Below are 7,390 nucleotides of genomic sequence, written 5' to 3' on the forward strand. Positions count from 1 at the left end.
CCATTTGTCAATCGACTCAGAAGTGTTCCACTCGACTGACTCGAAGACACTCGACCATGAAGCCAACCACTCGACCATGAAGCTAACCACTCGACAGCCAGGAGATCTAAAGTCTCTCTGCACGCCAATGGTCGGTCATTAAGTAGCTTTTATGGTCATCATAGCACTTTATGTGTAGCGTTACCAGTAACGCCCAATCTTAATGTATCTTAAACCCTGCATAACTGAGGGCCGGAGGGGCCTGGTGGACTCTATATAAGCCACCCCCTCCTCAGTGTAAAGGGCTCGCACCCCTGTAACTCATACGCATATAATCCAGTCGACCGCCTCCGGGCTCCGAGACGTAGGACTGTTACTTCCTCCGAGATGGGCCTGAACTCGTAAATCCCTTGCGTATACAACTACTCCATAGCTAAGATCTTGCCTCTCCTTTAGTACCCCCCTACACTACTGTCAGACTTAGAACCACGACAGTTGGCGCCCACCGTGGGGCCGGTGTCTTAGCGACTTATTGGAGAAGTTACAATTTTTTTCGATCTCCTTCATCATGGTTTCAGGCGGAGTTTTGGTTGAGGGCCGCGAGATCCGTCTCGGCATGCTCGCGTTCATCGCCGACGACTCTGCTTGGCTTCAGGAGGCTCCGCTCGACATCGACGCACTCCCAGTCTGCGGAGCGACGCACTTTCGCGCGTGCGTCTACGGCATCCTCCTGTGGCAACCGTCGACCCAGAATCGGTCGGTCCTTGTGTCATCCTCCCACCCTGTTTCCCGCCAGCGCAAGCGCTCCGGTCGGTCGAGGCTTCAGTGGTGGGTGAGACACGCGGTGGCTCGCCAGTCGGCCACCCCCCAAGTCGCGGCAATCGAGCCCGACAAATCTCTCTATGACCTGTTCGATGTGTCGACTGGCTCCGCAGAGACTGCATCCGAGTGCGACAACAGTGATCCAGCGGCGGAGGTACTAATGGTCGATGGACCACGCAGTCCTCCCGGTTTCCCGGCGCCGACGGAGGCGACGGCGGAGGCGATCTGTCGCATGCCCATGAGGAGTATCTCCCCGAGCCCCTCACTTCGCCGCAAAGGGAAGAACTTCGCCGCTAGAACATGGATGCGCTTCATACTCCTATTGTTGGAGAAACTCCCGAGGCTCATGCCTTAGAGGACGCTTGCTTGGCCAACTTGGCTGAGCGCGCTCAACTGGAGAACCTTCAACGAGCACTCGACGAACATGCGCGGCAATGGGTTCCGGATTCCAGTCGACGTCAACTCTTTCCACAACCGACTCAGGTATATCGAACTCCGATTCAGAATTTAGCAGCCGCGGCCCGTATAGCAGAGTCAATTCAGCCTTCCCAGTCAGAGGCTGGCAGAGGCTTATTGCAGATCAGAGATTTACTCTGGGCAGCAGGAGATCAAAATTCAACTGTATCGCAGTCGCGGAATAGGATTCACAGCAGATCTGTAGCTGCAAATACAGTCCAGTCGGCTCATCGTCCCAGATCGCTCCTGAGGCGTGAGGAGCGTGGAGACCAGCATGATCAATACAAGAACCGTGAGCAGTATGATCACCGAATCGATCGCGATGATCGACGTCGAGTGCCCACCCCTCCCCCCAAGAGGTGGATCGTACGCGCCTTGATAGCAGGATGATAGACGCCAGCACAGTGTTGGGCGAAGGATTCCAGTCGACCCCAGAGATCCAGGCTTTGATGCGAGATCCATTATCGTTCAAGGTTTGGTCGACAGGAACAGAGCTCACCCAGAGGGTCATGACAGAGATGTACCCACCAGCAGCAGAGTGCACGTCTCAGGACCAGAGTGTTTCAGCAGAGCCATCAGGGCCGCGGTGATTCCTCCCAACTTCAGGTTGGCGATCGGAGTCAGTAAGTTCACTGGTGAGTCCAAGCCTGATACTTGGCTTGAAGACTACTGAGTGGCTGTTCAGATTGGCGGCGGCAATGATGAGGTGGCCATGAAACATCTGCCTCTTATGTTGGAGGGCTCGGCCAAAGCATGGTTGAATCAGTTAGCACCCAACAACATTTACACTTGGGAAGATCTTTCCCGAGTGTTTGTCAGAATGTTTGAAGGAACTTGCAAGCGACCAGCAGGACTGACAGAGCTGCAATCTTGTGTGCAGAAGTCGAATGAGACTTTGAGAGATTACATCCAGAGATGGATCACGTTGCATCACACGGTAGAGAATGTGTCTGATCACCAGGCAGTCTGTGCCTTCAAGGAAGGCGTTAAGTACAGAGAGCTAAACCTGAAATTTGGTCGAACTGGAGACATGTCCCTGAGTCGAATGATGGAGATAGCCACCAAGTATGCCAATGGTGAAGAAGAGGATCGGCTCCAGAGTGGCAAACACAAGTCAGTCGTCCACGAAACCGGAGGAGGGAACTCCAGTCGGAAGCAGAAGCAGAAAGCCGAGCCAGCTGCTCCTGGAGAAGCCTTGGCCGTGACTCAAGGAAAGTTTAAAGGGAAGCCCAAGGGGTCTTGGAACCCCAAGAAGGTGAAGGACAAGGAAGGAAATGACGTGTTGGATTTGCTGTGCCACATCCACACAAAGAAAGATGAAGAGGGTAAATTCATTTACCCGAAACATACCACTCGACAGTGTCGGCTCTTGATCCAGCAATTCCAGGGGAAACAACCCAAAGATAAGGAAAAGGAGTCGGACAAAGTTGAGGACAAAGAGGATAGTGATGATGGATATCCCCAGGTCAATTCCACCCTGATGATTTTTGCTGACGTTGAAAGCAAAAGTCGACTGAAAGTTATCAACCGAGAAGTGAATATGGTTGCTTCGGCGATGCCCAGTTATCTGAAATGGTCTCAGACTGCCATCACATTCGACCAGTCTGATCACCCGACACACATAGCCACCCCTAGGAGGCAAGCTCTGGTGGTCGACCCAGTCGTCGAAGGCACTCGACTGACTAAGGTCTTGATGGATGGTGGCAGTAGCCTGAACATACTTTACGCAGAGACGTTGAAAGGGATGGGCATTCCGATGTCCAGACTTAGTACCAGCAACATGAGTTTGTATGGAGTCATTCCTGGGAAGAAGGCTGCGTCACTCGGTGAGATTGCTCTTGATGTGGTTTTTGGTGATTCCAAAAATTACCGCAAAGAAAAGTTGACATTTGAAGTTGTGGATTTCCAGAGTGCCTATCACGCTATTTTGGGCAGGCCAGCTTATGCACATTTTATGGCTCGACCATTTTACGTGTATCTCAAATTAAAGATGCCTGGCCCCAAAGGTGGGATCACTTTTACTGGCAATCGGAAGAAGGCGGAAGAGTGCTTTCAGAAAGGCTCAAAGATCGCCGATGCTCAGATGGCAGCAGAAGAGTGGCAGGAACACCAGAAAAATGCAGACCCGAGTGATTTGTTGCGAGCTAAGAAGCCCGCTACGGAATCAGCATTTTAGTCGTCTGGTGAGACAAAACTGATTCACATTCACCCGACCGACCCCAGTGCTACTCCGACTCATATCTCTACAACGCTCGACTCCAAATAGGAAGAAGCGCTCATCTAGTTCCTCCGTGAGAACTGGGATATCTTCGCATGGAAACCTTCTGACATGCCGGGTGTTCCTAGGGGGCTGGCTGCGCACCGTCTATGAGTCGACTCAAAGGTGAAACCTGTTAAAGAACATCTGCGATGGTCTGCCGTCCAGAAAAGGAAGGCCATTGGCAAGGAGGTGGCTCGGCTTTTAGCAGCAGAGTTCATCTGAGAGATTTACCACTCTCATTGGCTCGCCAATGTTGTCATGGTCCCCAAGAAGGACAAGTCACTTCGCATGTGCATTGACTTTAAACATATCAATCGGGCTTGCCCGAAAGATCATTTTCCTCTCCCCCGCATCGACCAAATAGTCGACTCGACTGCGGGATGTGAGCGCCTGTCTTTCCTAGATGCCTATTCCGGGTACCATCAGATCCGTCTGTATGGACCCGATGAGATCAAAACGGCTTTCATCACCCCATTCGGGTGCTTTTGTTATGTCACCATGCCATTCGGCCTCAAGAATGCCAGAGCCACGTTCATAAGGATGATTCAGAAGTGTTTGCTCACTCAAATCAATCGGAATGTGGAAGCATACATGGATGATATTGTGGTCAAGTCACGGAATGGTTTCGACCTGCTGACTGATCTTGCAGAGACATTTGCCAACCTCGGGAGGTACGATATCAAGCTTAATCCATCAAAGTGCACATTCGGAGTTCCTGGTGGAAAGTTACTTGGTTTTCTCGTTTCTGAACGAGGAATCGACGCCAATCCAGAAAAAGTTGGTACTATACTCTGAATGAAACGTCATGTGCGTGTGCACGATGTCCAGAAGCTTACTGGTTGCTTGGCCGCTTTAAGTCGATTCATCTCTCGTCTCGGTGAAAAGGCATTGCCTCTTTACCGACTGATGAAGAAGTCGGACAAGTTCGAGTGGACTCCTGAAGCTAATGCAGCATTTGCAGAGCTAAAAACCTGCTTTCCACCCAGCCGGTGCTTGCTGCCCCAATCAGCAAAGAGCCTTTGCTGCTTTACATTGCAGCCACGGGACAAGTCGTCAGTACAGTACTTACGGTCGAGCGGGAAGAAGAAGGAAAAACCTTTAAAGTTCAGCGCCCAGTGTATTATATTTCTGAAGTGTTGACCCCATCAAAGCAAAGATACCCTCATTATCAGAAGCTTGTATATGGGATTTATATGACCACGAAGAAGGTTGCTCATTACTTCTCTGACCATTTCATTACAGTCGTCAGCGACGCTCCATTGTCAGAGATTCTGCACAACAGAGATGCAACTGGTCGAGTGGCAAAATGGGCGATTGAACTCCTTCCCCTAGATATCAGATTTGAGGCAAAGAAAGCCATCAAGTCCCAAGCAATAGCAGATTTCATCGCCGAGTGAACCAAACAACAACTGCCGACTCAAGTTCACTCGGAGCACTGGACCATGTTCTTTGATGGATCTAAGATGCTGAATGGATCCGGTGCTGGGGTAGTGTTGGTTTCCCCCCAAGGAGATAAGCTCAGATATGTGCTCCAGATTCACTTTGATTCCTCCAATAACAAAGAAGAATACGAAGCACTTTTGTATGGGTTGCGTATGGCCATTTCACTCGGCGTCTGTCGCCTCATGGTCTATGGTGACTCTGATTTGGTGGTTAACCAAGTGATGAAGGAGTGGGACGTCAGAAGCCCAGCCATGACTGGTTACTGCAACACAGTAAGAAAGCTGGAGAAGAAATTCGAGGGGTTAGAGCTTCATCAAATACCCCGACTGAAAAATCAAGCGGCTGATGATTTGGCAAAAATAGGTTCCAAGAGAGAAGCCATTCCCAGTGGTGTATTTTTAGAACATATCCACACACCATCAGTTCAAGAGGATCCTTTCACCGAAGAAGCCCCGCAGCCAAAAAGTGCCACTGATCCGACTGAAGTAGAGGTCCCAGCTGTGGTCGACCTGATCATGGAAGTTTTGGTCATCACTCCTGACTGGATAGTGCCGTACATCGCGTATATCCTAAGGAAAGAGCTCCCAGAGAATGAAGAAGAGGCTCGACAGATCGTCCGTCGATCCAAGGCCTTTCCCGTGATGAAGGGACAGTTGTACAGAGAAAGCGCGACCGGAGCCAGTAAGAAATGTATAACGCCAGAAGAAGGTCGGATAATTCTTGACAATATCCACTCGGGGACCTGTGGTCATCATGCATCCTCTCAGACTATTGTGGCTAAAGCATACCGAGCGGGGTTTTACTGGCCCAGAGCAAATGAAATGGCGAAAGAGATAGTCGACAAGTGTGAAGGATGTCAGTTCTATTCCAATATGTCGCACAAGCCCGCCTCAGCCTTGAAGACCTTTCCAATCGTCTGGCCCTTTGCTGTTTGGGGATTAGATATGGTTGGACCACTAAGGACTGCCAGGAGCGGCTTCACCCATGTACTGGTGGCAGTCGACAAGTTCACTAAGTGGATCGAAGCCAAGCCTATCAAGAATCTTGATGCCGACACTGCTATCAGCTTCATCAGAGAGTTGATATTCAGATATGGAGTTCCGCATAGCATCATCACTGATAATGGGTCAAACTTCGATTCCGACCAATTCAAAGCCTTTTGCGCTTCTCAAGGCAAGCGAGTCGACTACACTTCCGTCGCTCACCCCCAGTCGAATGGACAAGCAGAAAGAGCAAACGGCCTAATTCTCAAAGGACTGAAACCCCGGTTGATGCGTGATCTCAAACACGCAGCAGGCACATGGGTCGACGAACTTCCATCAGTTCTTTGGGGTTTGAGGACTACACCTAATCAGTCGACTGGGCGAACTCCATTCTTTCTAGTCTATGGAGCCGAAGCAGTTCTGCCGAGTGACCTGCTTCACAATGCACCCCAAGTCGAGCTCTACTCTGAAGATGAAGCAGAACAAGCCCGGCAGGACGCAGTCGACCTTCTAGAAGAAGAAAGAGAGATGGCCATGATCCGATCGACCATCTATCAGCAAGACTTACATCGATTCCATTCCAGAAACATGAAGAGTCGAGCCTTCCAAGAAGGAGACTTGGTCCTCCGAGTGGACCAACAGAAGCCACACAAACTCGCCCCTACTTGGGAAGGCCCCTTCATCGTCACCAAAGTTCTCCACATTGGAGCATACCGTCTTTACAATGTCGGTCGCCAGATCGATGAGCCACGAGCTTGGAATGCGGACCTGCTCCGCCCCTTTTACACTTAAGTACTCACTTTGATGAGATGTAATAAAAAGTACTCCTGTAGTTTGTTTATCAAATACAAAAGTGTTATAATTTTCCCATTGATTGTTGTTGCATTTGTTTATGTGAGAAATCCCCCAGTGGGTGGCTTAGCTGCGAATCCATTTCGCCTAAGTTTGTAAAAAAAATTCCTACCGAGTGACGAGCAAGCCTCTCACTCGGGGGCTTAGCTGCGAATCCGTTTCGCCTAAGTATTTGAAATCCTACCGAGTGGCGAGTCTGCCTCCCACTCGGGGGCTTAGCTGCAGTCCAGTACTCGCCTAAGTATTTGAAATCCTACCGAGTGGCGAGCAAGCCTCCCACTCGGGGGCTTAGCTGCAGTCCAGTACTCGCCTAAGTATTGGAAATCATACTGAGTGGAGAACAAACCTCCCACTCGGGGCCTTAGATGCAGTCGAGTACTCGCCTAAGTATTTAAAATCCTACCGAGTGGAGAGCAAACCTCCCACTCGGGGGCTTAGCTGCAGTCCAGTACTCGCCTAAGTATTTGAAAATCCTACCGAGTGGAGAGCAAACCTCCCACTCGGGGGCTTAGCTGTAGTCCAGTACTCGCCTAAGTATTTGAAAATCCTACCGAGTGGAGAGCAAACCTCCCACTCAGGGGCTTAGCTGCAATCC

This window comes from Triticum dicoccoides, chromosome 3B, assembly GCF_002162155.2.
Source record: "Triticum dicoccoides isolate Atlit2015 ecotype Zavitan chromosome 3B, WEW_v2.0, whole genome shotgun sequence".
In the NCBI taxonomy this organism is placed as follows: domain Eukaryota; kingdom Viridiplantae; phylum Streptophyta; class Magnoliopsida; order Poales; family Poaceae; genus Triticum; species Triticum dicoccoides.